The 14,678-nt window shown below is 36.7% G+C and overlaps 1 long non-coding RNA gene across 2 annotated transcripts in view; it reads right to left on the bottom strand.

Annotated features, from left to right (window-relative positions):
• The window catches only part of LOC126503159 (uncharacterized), a 1,076,305-nt gene that overhangs the window by 798,060 nt on the left and 263,567 nt on the right, over positions 1–14,678 (bottom strand). The gene's annotated exons all lie outside the window — the stretch shown is intronic.

Below are 14,678 nucleotides of genomic sequence, written 5' to 3'. Positions count from 1 at the left end.
GCAACCACCTTTTTCTACTTAGCCTTCTTACTGTTCTTCAGTTTTTAATTTTAAAATGTTATAGTTTTATCTCAAAATGTTTTCTGATCTTTAATCCATGTTCCATGCTCTCTTGAGTAATTTGTTTTATGTTATTAATATATAAATTCAAAAAAGTGTAATAAAGAAGACCTTCCTAGTGATGATATATACATTCCTCAAAATCAAGGGGATTCTAAAAGGGACAAATTTGCATTAAGTTTAAATATCCAGCAGAGTTTATTTTACCTAGTCTCAGTAGGCAGGTAAACCTATGCACAAGAGAGTTATGAGTTCAGTGAGTCCAGTCTAATATAAATTTGAAAGTTATATCAAATAGTGTGAAGTCTTTTTTTTTCTAAGTTGATTGTGTGGTTCTTGAATGTGAACTTTGTAAATGTCATCATTTCGTAGCACTGAAAGTGACATGCTTTGGTAGATGATGAAAACAGAGTAAGATGTTAAGAATTTTGTTGTTTTGTTTGGGTTGGGTTGCTTTGGGGGTCACATTTGTTTTGACTTGGCTTTGTTTTGCAGAGAAGGACTGGGGAAGACACAGAATTAGAAGCACAGAGAATAAGCAGAATTCTTTAATGAAAAATCACTGATTTGGAAGCTGAAGCAATGACAGGGAAGCCTGAGAGTAAAGGTAAGTCCAAGGGAATGCAATTCAGCCAAAGGCAAGGAGCAATCTGGGGCTCTGTATACACTGTCAGGAAGCTGACATTCACTGAGTGAGGCTTTGGCATTCAGCATCTAGGGCAGTGATTTAAGTGTGGATAACTTCCACTCACATCCTAAACCACATGAAACTCTGGGCCTTGTGTCCCTGGAGTTCCAACTGTGGTCTGCTGTCCCATGACCTTACTTGTGCTCATGCAGGAGGGTAACCTTGACTCACCTCTCCCAAACCAGTACCTCACATTTCTGACTTTAATGAAAAGACGCGCACCTCCTAACAATCACCCAAGACAGAAACTACATTATTCACGTATACCTTAATCTCCTAAAAGCCTATGACCTGGAAATCTTTATAGATTCTACATCACTAGTACCATGTCTACCTGGATTTTTCTCTCCATTTTCACTATTATTGCCCCTATTCAGATATTTATCATGTCTTGAAATGATTACTTGGCAGGCTATTTATCCTCCTATCTCACATGGCTCCTATCTACAATCCATCCTATCACCAAACTGACCTTCTAAACCTTAATATAACACACCTTCAAGGTAAAATTATCTATTGCATATTTATTCTGAATAAAGGTCATAATTCTCGGAATGAACCAGAGCTCCTTTAACTCTTGTCTGCTTTGCAATCTCACATTTTATAATGACTTGAAAATATTTTCCTTTCTAGACAAAACCACTTGCATTGCCTCTGATGAGGCTCCCTATTTATAGCTCTGTGCTCCTGCTCATTGTGCCTACAATACTCTCCTGCTTTCCTCTCTTGGATGTAAGGATGGCTCTTACTGAAAGAGGACTAACTTCCCTTTGAGGATGAAGTTCTGTTGTTACAGATCTGTTGCTAAGGATATATGGAGACAGTTCTATTATACGGAGTTTTTGTTGTTGTTGTTTAATTCTGGAATGTTTTAACCTGTTATAATCAAGGTCAAATATGTATTAGCTGATCATGATCAAGTCACTCTCAAACTGATTTTGCAACCCTTATCTGGTCATTCGTGTAACTTCTTTTTGAATTAATTGATGGCTTTTTATTGAAATTTATTAGTTGCTATTTGTTGCAGAATTTTGTTTGGCATATTGAAAATTTTCTGAAAATAATTTCTTTGAAGCATTCTTGGGTTTCAATATTGTTATGATGGCTTAGTTATGTGATCATTGGAGAGTTTTTCTTCTTGTGTGCTCCAGAACAGGTAGAAATAGTATCTTATTGAAGTATTATTTTTGGGTTACAGAGTTAATGACTGAAAATACCTTGAAATTATTAATTCTCCCACAGTTGTTCTTGAGGCACTGGACATAACCTGCTATAAGGCATGGATTCTAGAATAATAAAACTTCTCAGCGTTCTTCATAAGGCTATCTAAAAGTATTGATGAGTTCATCTTTACATGGGTAATATACTAGTTGCTTTTTGATCATTTTCAGTTGTGTTATGGTCTGCGGTGTGTGTGTGTGTGTGTGTTTCAGGTATACAACTTAATGCTTCAGTATATATGTAAGCACTAGTAACTGAACATCACACCCAACAATTCTGTACGTTTTGCACTGGCATTTTTGAAAGTTGTAGGCTAATGTTTCTGTTATATGCCCTTCACATTAAAACAATAAACAATTTTTGATGTGTACTGGTATAGCCATCAACTTCCCATTACTGTAACACAATCATTGATTCAATCAATAGAAACAGAGAGAAGATATTTTTAATTATAGTGATAGAGGTTTAAGAACATATCACTTGATCCAAGTGTTTTGGGGTCTCTGCAAAAACACTTTGTCACAGCAAAAAGTGTGAAGTGGAAAAGGCCCATGGCTGAAAGCAAATGAGAGGACAAGGAAGACCAGGGTTCCACAGTCCTCTTCAACAGCTCACGCCTGGTGACTTCAACTTCTCTACAGTTCCCACCTCAAAGGTTTCTACCAAACCCCAATAGCACCAAGTTTAGGCGTGTGCATTAGCACCTTGGACCCTTGAAGGACACTCCAAATTCAAAGGAGAACAACTACTGGAAATTTGGATGGGTGCCTGTTTCACTTGTGCTGGATAGCCTCCTCATCCATGACCAGATGAATCTTTAGGATCTGTTTTGGACTGGACACGTTTACGATGACTCAAGCTATACAAAAGGCTTGCGTGTCAACATTCCCTATTAGTGCTGGCGTTAACGTGGATCATTTAGTTAAATTCAAAGAACTTCATTCAAATGCTATCTTCAGGCCCATTGCCTGAGAGTCTAGCTTCAATTCTGCTTTCCATGCCTTGCCTCACCTGCATTTGACTTCTGTATGACCCCTATATATGGCTCTTTCTACAGTTGATGCAATGCTGTATCTAATTGTTACTAATGTCCCGAATATCTTATGTTCTGAAATACAGTTTCTGCATTTTTTACTCTTCATCATTCTTCTTCTTCTTCTTCTTCTTCTTCTTCTTCTTCTTCTTCTTCTTCTTCTTCATTTTAGGTGGCAGAAATAAGCAGAAAATGAAGCTGCCTTTAAAAAAACACAAAATTTCATAATTTAGTTGGGGTCAAAATATCCCATGTCATGATCTATAATATATTTAAATCAAAAAATAAAATAAATAAATTTGTAGTTTTAAAACAGAGGTCAAGCCAGGCATTGTGACTTGTCTATAATCCCAGCACTGTGGAGAAGATGGCTTGTGTTTAAATGCAACCTGAGTTGCATAGTGAGCTCTGGGCAAGCCTGAGCTCCAGGGTGAGACTCTGTCTTGAAAAACAGAAAAAGCAGCGGTTCACAGAAATCAAGCCGAAATTGATTTTATTGCTGTAAAGAGACTATTCAGGCAATCATAATTTCTAAATTCCTCATTTAGAACTTGAAAATTGAATGGATGTTTGATTTGCGGCTCTCAACAGCCTTGTGGAGTATCCTGATAATCCTGGAGAGGTTGCCATAGGTTGCCATGGTTCACAGGCTGGATCTCTCCACCTTGATAAGCATGCCTGGATGAAACGCCTGCCAAAAGGTTTCTCTGGCAGCAGGACTGTAGACAGATGCTTCCCAGAAGATATTCTATGCTCTGGCAGATATACTTTTGGGCTGCTTTGATTTTTTTCTGCTGCTGATAATAATATTATGAAATTCATTTCCTATAAGAATATCACATCTTTAAAAAAAAATAAGCTACAAAATCTTTCACTCCATGGTTTTGCCAACTGTATCTTCATATAAACTATTTACATGGTAATTTGTCTTCTTTATTTCAAACATGTGCGGAGATGAGGAGGAACGAGCAACGTAAGATTCCCTAGTCTCAACCAGATGCCTTCACTAATAAGACTGACCTTTATTCCCCTTTATTATTCCTTTAAAAACGGCGGCGGGGCGGCGTGGGTGTGTGGACAAACACGGGATAGACGGCACGCAAAGGAAGAGACAGACACGCGGCTCCCACGTGGGTGCGCTTTAATGGGGAGAGGGGAACACGATAAGGGCGGGACGTGCAAGACACACAAGGGGGGGGGAAGGACCAAGGGAACAAGAGAGCGAAACCTCGTGGAGCGCTCGCTTTTAACTGCGGGCGCAAGGTTATCTGGGAGTAATGGTCTTCACCTGGGCGCGCCAGCGCGCACAGGTGATGGTAATCCAGGGGAAGTCTGGGAGCTGTAGTTTCCAAGGAATAACACCCTTAATGCCCATGTAAAAACTGGCATTAACCTTGAGTCAAATTTCTAGCTTTTGCAGATTTCCCAACTTTGGGCAAGTGGTTAGAGGTAAGTGAAACAGAAACACAGTTGTTGTTGTGCATTGTGAGTCTCCAGGGAGAGCTGCTTCCCAGAATCTGCTATCCTGTTATTGGTAACCATGACACACACCACAACACATGTCTTTCTTTGCCAGGTATTGTATATTATTTTATTTTTAAATCTCATAAAAAGGAAATAACCAAAAGTGAACACAGCAGTTTGACGCAGTTTTTATTTTAACAATCTTTCTGACATTAAATTAGAATAACGCAGAAGATGAGAAGGCCAAAAGAGAGAAGGGCAAGGCAATTTGAGCCACCAGATGTCCTTCCCTGATGCTTTAAATTTCCCAGAGATTATTTATTTTATATTTGGTCAGAAGTTGTAAAGATTAACCCTATTTTAACATAAAACCACACAGATGGTCTGGGGCCTGATTGTCTGACACGTAGACATCAGGTGTCGTCATTTTCAGCCTTGATGTTTGAATGAAGAGATTGAATGAAGGATAGAAGGAAATAGAGATGTTTCCCAAAGTTGGCCTAGGGAGAAGACTGCAGTTTTCACAGTGCTTTTCAAAACTATCTTCCTCCAGGACACCTAGAAGAATTTTTGTTTTACTAAGAAATTAAGACAAAAACAATCACAATAAATCCCAAGTTCTATTTATATGGAAACTGAATTCTGAGATTTGAGTTGCAAGCAAGGAAATCACAATATCAACCATTCTTCCCCATTTCAAGGGGAAAAGATACAGTGTTTCCTAACAATTGCAAGACAGAAGCTTTGTGTTTGTTGATGATAGCTGCAGGCATATTTTACACATTGGTAAAGTTCTTCTACTCATCCATAGCTCAACCAATGATGAATTCCTGCATTCCGTAAGCTCTTTGGAGTCTAACATGTCCTAAGTGGGCCTGAATTTCTAGAAAGTGTCACTTGCTATTTCATATGTAAACAGGAGTGATTTTCACTTTTCTGGATAAAATGGGGAACACAGTTGGGGTTTGACATGGAAAATAAGAGAATGGGGACACTTATTAACCAGGGGGAGAAATGGCTTTGCTCATGGACCAGGCTGTGTTTCCCCTTGTATTTTGTATGTAATCCTATGAGAAATATTAAGTTATATGTTCAAGTTTGTACATCAAAGACTCATCTATTTTCTGTAGGATTTTTTCCTCTTAATGGTAAAATATATTACACAGAGAAAAAAACTAAAGGGGGCTGATAATTGTATGTTAAGTTAATTAATTTCTGATTGTATGTTTTTCTATTGATTAGAAAAAGGAAGGACAAGGGCCAGATATGTAGCTCATTGGTAGAGGCCTTGAAAAGCATAGGCAAAAGCAGGGTTTCAATATCCAGCCTTATTAGAGAAATAAAAGATTATTAAGATATGGTTAATGGACACAAATTAACTCCTGATAGAAGAAAAATGGAAAAAATTAGGTGGGTGACCTAAGTATATTTTCTGAGGTTCTTTGGGGTTCAGAAAGCAATTTTATGAGGTATAAGGAAGGAATATTTACTAGATATTGAAATCATCAAAGAAGAAATGAAATCTAGAATGTTGAGCAGAAGACAGGAGCCAAGCCTTTGTTGTCTGCTGCACCTCATCATCTTAAATTGATGTTGATATTCCAACCCCTGGAGCCTCAACATATAACATGTAGCCGTATTTGGGGAGGACTTGAACTACATGATTAAGTTAGAAATGAGCCTGAGTGGAAATTAATCCAATAGAACTGTGTCCTTATAAAAAGAAAGAGACACTAGCTATCCACAGACACACAGGAGAAAGGCCATGTGAGGCCCTAGCAAAGAGAAAATTGACAAACCAACCTCAGAGGTTTTGAGAGAAACCAAATCTTTCATCTCCTTAAAGTTGTTCTTCTAACTTCTGAACTGGAGGAAAAGTAAATATTTGTTGGTAATGACTCACAGTCTGTTATTTTGTTTTGCCAGAATGTGGTAAGGAGTATCAGCCCTTTCTTGAGTGTTCTTTACAGAGTGAATAATTTCAATATAATGACCAGCAATGCCTTTAAACTACAGCTGTAAAATAATTATCATTAAGATAATGATGATGAAGCAAATTGTCCTTCCTGTTAAACTATTATAAGCAAAAATTGCTGTTTAGCCTTGCTGTATATCTGAGAATTATATTTCTGTTGTTGGTTTTAGATTATTTTTTTTTACTAATTACAGTATAGCATACATTAAACATATTAATTTTCAATATTTGTACAGTGATATTTTTATATCTAACAGGATTGTGACTCATTTTTCACCCACACTAGATTATCTAAGAAGGATCACAATTCTTTCCTTAAATTGCTTTCTGAGACAGAAGATTTCACTTCTCTTTTGACTATGAGTATTCTAAATCTAGGGCCTCACTTTCTCATGGCTGAATTTCTAATTGCTTGTTTATATCCTCCATATTTCTAGTGGACACTGCTATGTTATTCGGTTTATACCATTATAGACTAAGTTATTTTTTATTAATTTTTGTGTAAAAAATAAATTTAAAAATCAAGCTAAGGAAGACAAAGGAGAAATCAGCTGTGCTAAAGAGATAAAAGTCACTTTGACAAACACAAGCAAAACAATGAGACTATTACCTTTGGCCATAATATTTAGCCTTGAATTTCCCCAGTGACATTGAAAAGGCAGAATCACAAAAGGTGACTCAAACCCTGTAGGATAACGGGAGGCAAATTGCATTTCTCAGCAAAGTCATATTTATCTTTACTTCAAACTCAAAGAAAATGTCTCTCAGTGGGGAATTCATAAAGCGATCTGGGATACAGACCGGGTTTTGTTCTCAGACATCATTTTATAGTTAACAGAAGTAAATTCTTTCTGCATATCTCATAAATTTTTGCCTGCAAAGAAAATACATCAAATCTTTGCCTAACAAAAACATAAATTTCTCATTAGAAAATACAGTCATAAATAGGAAGCCTTTAGAATAGACGTTTTAGTGCCTGGAGATCTTTCTAGCTATGTGTTCATCACTAAAAACTCCCCTCCAGCTTCCCTTCAAATGCCTGACCTCGGCATCATCACTCCAGCTAGTCAGGAAGGGTCTTGACGCAAATGAATTTGGCAATTTCATGGCCATGTTAAAACTACAAGATTGTTCTTTGTTTTCTGATAACTTAGAGTATCTCTCAGACACTTAGGAAGGGGTAATAAATTATACTTTTGAATGCTACACAGAGTACATCAATGGTGAACCTACTAAGGTTGGTAAAAGTGCATTTATCTGCTCAGAAAGTCAGCTCACAGATGCTGTCCTACATTGGAAATGTTTCAAATTTAGTTCTTTGAAACACTTAGTATATAACTAGTAGAGAACCTCCCCTTTTGTTTGTTTGCTTAGTTTTGTGGAGAGTGACTCCTATAGTTTTACTCTGGCATTCTTACTATGCTCACAGCACTTACGATATACAAATTACATATAATGGACAACATAAACAACCAGAGATGTGTGAACACCGCAATTTGGTCTAGCATATGGTCTAACCTCTAGGGACTCTGTATACCATTTCCTCATCTTTCATGTTTATGCAACAGATTGTCTCTAGTGTCCTTTTCTTAGTCATTTAATTAAGAAAGAAAATGGCGTGAAGCACAGCTATCTGTTTATACTATTAAAAGTAAGATGGCTGAAAAATTACCCGCTCCCAGGGCTTAGCAAGTACAATGTGCACAAAGCTCTGGGCAAAGCCAGTTCAGACTGCTAACTACGTGGAACTTTCTGCAGTCTATCATAAAGATAGCTCTAACACTCGAAGATTATGGAAACCAAACAAACAGCACACTCCTACAGTACCATAAATCTGAAAGAAAACAGCTGGACCTGACCGCAAAGATTAGATAAAATTCAAAAAAAGCAAACGTTGAATTTTCAAATGACACAACAGGCTCCAACTTAGAGGCCTTACGGGAGTGTAGGAAGAAAGCGGTGTTATATGCCAGAGAGAGCAGAACAGTTGGCGCAACTAAATCTCCAGATCCTAAGGTCCTCTTCCACTGAGCAAGCGAAGACATTGTGGCACAAGATACTGAAACAAGAAGCAAGCAGAAGCTGACATGCAGATATTCTGGTTCGCGGGTAGAAAAGCAACCTGGTAGGTTAAGATCACCTACTGACAATTCTCCCACCACCATGTTTTAATAAGCCTTTGTGACTGATGGTTCTTTTTGTACCTATTCTGCAATATTTTCACTGTTTTTTTCTTGTTCTTCTAACTTACATATTTTCCTATCATGGATCATCCAACATCGCCTCACCTTTTATCTCATTAGTAATACACTTTGATTAAAAACAATGTTATATACATTTGCCCCAAGAGTATCCCTGCTCCCAATTTCTAGATTTTAAGGGTATAATTGAAGTACAGTGGTGCTTTTTACTGAATCTTTATATTAATCATATCAATCTTGTCAAATCATTATTTCATTGCTGCTGCCTGTTTACCCTTCTGAATTACTAGGATGGATAATGAGTCTGCACAAAGTCTACATACCAAGGAGACTCACAAAAAAGTAAATAAACAAACAAAAAGAGTGGAAAAACTTGGACTTATCTATTCCAACAGATACGCAAATCGCAAAAGAATCCCAGGAAATGTGAGAAAATGATTCACATATAATAGTTTTAAAAGCCCATAATGTCTCGGTACATAAATTAAAAGAAAATACAATAACTGAAATGTAGGGAAGAAAATCAGAATTCTACACTTAAAAACATTCAATTATCTGCTAGCAAGATGCTTCAGCAAGTAAAACATTTGTCATGCAAACATGAGAACTAGAGTGTGGATGCCTATGGTGCCTGTCAAAAATTCCAGTACAGAAGAAGTGGAGACAGGAGATCAGAGGATCAAGCTAACTTGCTAGACTCGTTGAATTGGAAGCCTTTTGGTTTAATAGAGAGCCCTTGTCTCAATAAATCAAGTGGAGAATTATACAGAAAAATGCATGATATCAAACTCAGGCTTCTATGCGTGTATGCATGTGCATGTGCGTGCGTGCACACATACACACACATACGCACACACAGTGCAATTAGTTTCATAGGGTAAAACAAAGGACAAATAGGAAAGAAACCATCAGTACGCCGTTCAGGATAACAATGAAGAAAAAGAGAGAGAGCTGTTCCAATTTAACCAGACAAAATAGCCAGTGATCTTAGAAGAACTACTATATCTCCATAATAACTTGAATGTAAGTAGTATTGCCTCAGTAAGTCAGAGATGTAGAAGGGGTGGTTAGATTTAAAAATAGATAAAACACAACTATCTGTTGTTACCAAAAATACACACACACACACACACACACACACTGGCAAATATATCTCTAGACTGAGGGTCAGACAATGGAAGTCAATTTATCAGGCAAATTGAAGCTGAAACGAGTCACCACAACTATTTCAATGTCTGACAAAGTATATTTCAAGCCAAAATTAGTCAGAAAAGATAAAATGGCCACTATATATCAATAAAGAAAACAATTTATCAAAATATTGCAACATTGTAAAGTATATTCATGGAATGTTGGGACTCCAAATTTCATAAAGCAAATACTAGAGGACATACAAAAGTCATCCAAGTTCTGGTAGGATAATAAAGGTTTATTTCAGTATTATACACTCATTAGGTCACTCTGACTAAAAATCAAAAATCAGATTGAAACTGCACAAATGGGCAGCATACAGACAAATACATGTGCATGTGTGACTGTGTGCACTCACACATGTGAACACACACATAGGCATGCCTGTATGTGTGTGTCCATATAGTTCATAGAACCATCTCTAAAACATACCTCATTCTAAGCCAGAAATGAATACTCACCAAATATAATTTTACAACAAATAATAAAGAATAGAGTAGAGAAGAATTTAATTAAATGAAGCAGGAGAAAGAACACTGCTGTTAACCAATGAGCTAGCTTTTCATCTATATACAGGCAGTACTCAAAAGAAGAAATAACAATGGCTAATAAGTACTCATTTAAATTAGCCATGTGAGAAATGCAAATGAAAGAGCTTTGCAAGTTCATCTCACCCAAGTCAAAACAGCTATCATCAAGAAATGAAAGGCTAGAAAATGCAGACAAGGATGCTGGGAACATAGACAGAAATAGTTACTATGGAAATCAACAGGAATGGCTCTTAAACGCTCAAAACTAGAGCTAGGTAATACTCAAAGGAGTCTAACTGTACAACAAATAAAGCTGTACATTCATGCCTACTTCTGTGATACTTCCAGTAGCCACAGGATAGAACAGGCTAGATGGCCATCAAGAGAAAATATGATATGTATTCACAATAGAATCTTATTCAACCATAAAAAAGAATGAAATCCTATCATTTGCAGGAACCAGAAACTAAGCAGGCTTAGGATGACTGGATAGTGTGATCATGTCCCATCCTTTTAGAGAAGCAGAATTTGAATGGTAATTTTGGTTGTAGGTCACAATTACCAGTACATAATATCTTAAATTCAGAAGTGATTTTATAGCTAGTGATAGTAAGAAAATTGAAATTCCAAAAAGGTAAATGTAAAATAATTGTTTTATTTTAAGGGCTACACTAAAAGTCTTTAAATATAGAATTTTTCAAAATTCTTTTCTTATTTTGCCATGTAGTTCTTCATATACAAATACCGTTTTTATTGTAATTTCTAATGAACTATTATTTTCTCCAAAACTTTTTAAGAACATTTTGATTCTTTTGGTCACTAGTTTTAAGAGTGGGTCTTAGGTCATTTGAAGGTCCTGAGACATATTTTCTTTGAGTCCCTAGAACATATCTCTCTTCATAATCGTATAAAAATTGATTGGTATAGAGTGCTGACATCTGTGTTCATGGAACAAAATGATGAAGGAAGAGTTTTGGTGCCTTAGCACAAATCAAGACATTTCTCACCCATGCTTATTGTCATTGTAGTCTCAATGAACAGATTTTCTAGGAAACAAAGGACTGAGTTATATCTGTTCAGGTTAGTCTTTATTATCCTGTTACCAACCTAGACATATGTAGAAAGAGGGAACCTTGGTTGAGGAATTACCTCTATCAAATTGCCCTATGTACTTGTCTGTGGGACATTTTATTAATAAATTAATTATTAATGCAGGAAGACACAGCAAACAAAGGGTAGTACCACACCTGGTCAAGCTCTTTTAGGTTATATAAAGTAATAAACTAAAATTTATTAAGCAAAAGCTTTTAATAAGGCAATGAACACCATCAATAGGACAAAATAACAGCCTACAGAATGGGAAAAGATATTTTCCTACTCCACATCTGACAGAAGGCTATTATACAAAATATATAAGAAACTCAAGAAACTAGACATCAAAAATACATAAGCCAACTAAAATATGGGGTACAGATCTAAACAGAGAATTTTCAACAGAGGAATCTCAACTGGCTGAGAATCACTTAAAGAAACATTCACCATCCTTAGCCATCAGGGAAATGTAAGTCAAAATGAGTCTGAGATACCATCAGATATACCTTCTAGAATTTTTAAGATCAAAAACACAAGTGATAGCTCATTCTGAAGAGGCTGTTGAACAAAGAGAACATTCCCCAATTGCTGATAAGAGTATAAACTTGTATACCCACTCTGTAAATATTGATCTACCCCAAGACTCAACTATACAACAGAGACCCCCAGCCAGACATTAGGACAATCTTGGGGAATCCTGTGCAAGGGGGGGGGGGGGTAGAAGGATTGAAGGACCCAGTGATGTCAATGGCACTACAAATAAACCTACAGAATTAACTAACCTGGGCTCATAGGGTCTCACAGAGACTGAACACAGATCCAAGGAACCTGAATGGGACGGACCTAGGCCCTCTAAACATATATGTTTCAGTTGTGTAACTGGTCTTCCTGTGAGACTCCTAACAGCGAGGACATGGACTGTCTTGGATTCTGATGCCTGCTTTGGAGACTCTTTCCTCTTACTGTGTTGCCTAATTCAGCCTTAATAGTCAAGTAGGTACCTAGTCTCACTGCAACTTGATATGCCATGGCTGGTTAATATCCATGGGAGGGCTGCCTGTATCTGAAGAGAAACAGTAGAGGAGTGGATAGGGAAAGGAGTGGGAAGGGAGTGGTTGAAGTAGTGGAGGGGGTGGGGGAAGAACTGGAAAGAGAACTGGCAGACTTTGATTGAGATGTAAAAACAAAACAAAAAATAAACAATAAAAAATTGGAATTATCTAAACCAGGGCATATTAAATTTTCACCATGAAAAAAAGGAAACAGAACGCAACAGCAATCAACCCCATTGCATGCTTCTGTTGAATATCATTCTGCCTCTCATAATTGAATACAAGCAGTATGCATTCAACTTTTAAAACTGTTGTGCATTGTATTCACGTATCTTCGTGTGTGAACATATGTATGTATACATATATGCACGGAGGCTAGAGCTATGTTGTTCAGGGGTGTGTCTTGCTCAGCTACTTTTCAACTTCTTTTGGGGGACAGGATCACTCACTGAACCTGAAAGTTACCAAGTGAGTTTTGTTAGACAGGCTAGCCTGTGGGCTCTTGGGATCTACCTATTTCTGTCTCATAGGCATGTTCCACCACAAATGGAATTTCACTTGCATATGGGGGGTTTGAACTCAGATCCTCGTGCTTGTGTGGCAAGCACTTTGCAGACTGAGCCATAAACCCAGCTTCCAACCTGAAAATGTAAAAATAAAAAGGAATGTTTTCGGTGACACAGAAAATACAATACATTTTGTTAGATCCCAATTCTCTAACTCATTTATTTTTAATAACCCATATGCTGAAAATATGTATGCAGCAGATCTGTTTTACAAACACAATGACCATAGTTATCTAAATGAAAACCATTCAAGGACTTGTTTCAATTATGAGTTGAAATAATCGCACTTTTTTACAAAACTACTTTTGCTTTAATAAGCAACAACAAAACAAAAGTCATAAGGTCAGAAAGTTGCATTTTTTTTTCTAAAAAGAAGACCTATGTGAAGAAAATAAGTCACATATTTTGCTGCTCATGATAAAATTTGAGCTTGCTAAAAAATCGTGTTAGAACATGTTCATACTGTCATTATAAAAACTACCCAATATCTGTTATTTTAGTTTTAAGATATTAGTAGCAATAATTGCAAATGGGATGTGTTTTTTACTTTGTAAAATGAAAGCTATGAACTAATTATCTGCAAATGGCCAATGCATAGCATCACACAATCATGGCAGGGTGAAAGACTTGAAGTGCAGACTGACCAATTAAATTTAATGTTACAGAGCAGGTAAAGTTCATTGATATCACTTCAGATTCTGCATTGCAATTAACCTTTAAGATACTCCTGCTTGTCAACCTTTATTATGGTACTAAGAAAAAATATTTATAATTATTCAGGAAAAGCTTTGAGAATAATCTCCATTTAAAAAATCTAAATGCGTATGTATGGTTCTGTATTTCCAAATGGTAGAAATTAGTGAAGACTTATGAGGACATATGGTATTCCACTAAGCCAGAAATGAAGATTTTCCTCAGAATGCAGCATGGTATACATATTCTTAAATTTTGCATAGGAAAATGGAGCTATTTTTCACAGAAGCATACTACTTATGCTGCTATGCATGTAATGGTGCCTTATTTAATTTTAAACAAGTACACATTCTAAACACTTTAGCTTAATGTCCAATATGTTAATTACACTAAGGAAAAGCTTTTGGAGTTCTCCATAGTTTCATGAGTATCAAGACTTTTTAATATAAAGCATTTGGAAAACACTCATTTATACATCTTTCTTTGTTTGAGGGGCTTTGTTATCAATTCTTTTACCTTCTTTTCCTGAAACTGAATTTATAGTCCTATGTTCCCTTCATTACCTTCACAGAGTATGTGATCTTGTATACTACTACGAAATCATGCTGTTTTGTTGGAGTTTGCAACGTATTTTCCCAGGGATTTACCTGATGGTTTATTGTGTTGTGTTTGGGGGAGGGTTATTGTTCACTAGTTTGAGACGGGATCTCATTATATATTCTATATGACTCAATGCATGCCCATTCTGCCCCCACCTCTCAAGTGGATTAAACCATATTGTTGCTACACACACACACACACACACACACACACACACACACATATATAAGGGATATTGTGCATGATTAGGTATGCGTGCATCTTGGTTATGTTTATTTCTCTCTGCTCTTTCCTGCAAGTGTGATATGACTA

This window comes from Alexandromys fortis, unplaced genomic scaffold, assembly GCF_014885135.2.
Source record: "Alexandromys fortis isolate MF-2015 unplaced genomic scaffold, M_Fortis_MF-2015_v1.1 scaffold_43, whole genome shotgun sequence".
Classification (NCBI taxonomy): Eukaryota; Metazoa; Chordata; class Mammalia; order Rodentia; family Cricetidae; genus Alexandromys; species Alexandromys fortis.
The sequence above is the reverse complement of the archived record's forward strand: the minus strand, read 5'-3'. Positions and strand labels throughout refer to the sequence as shown.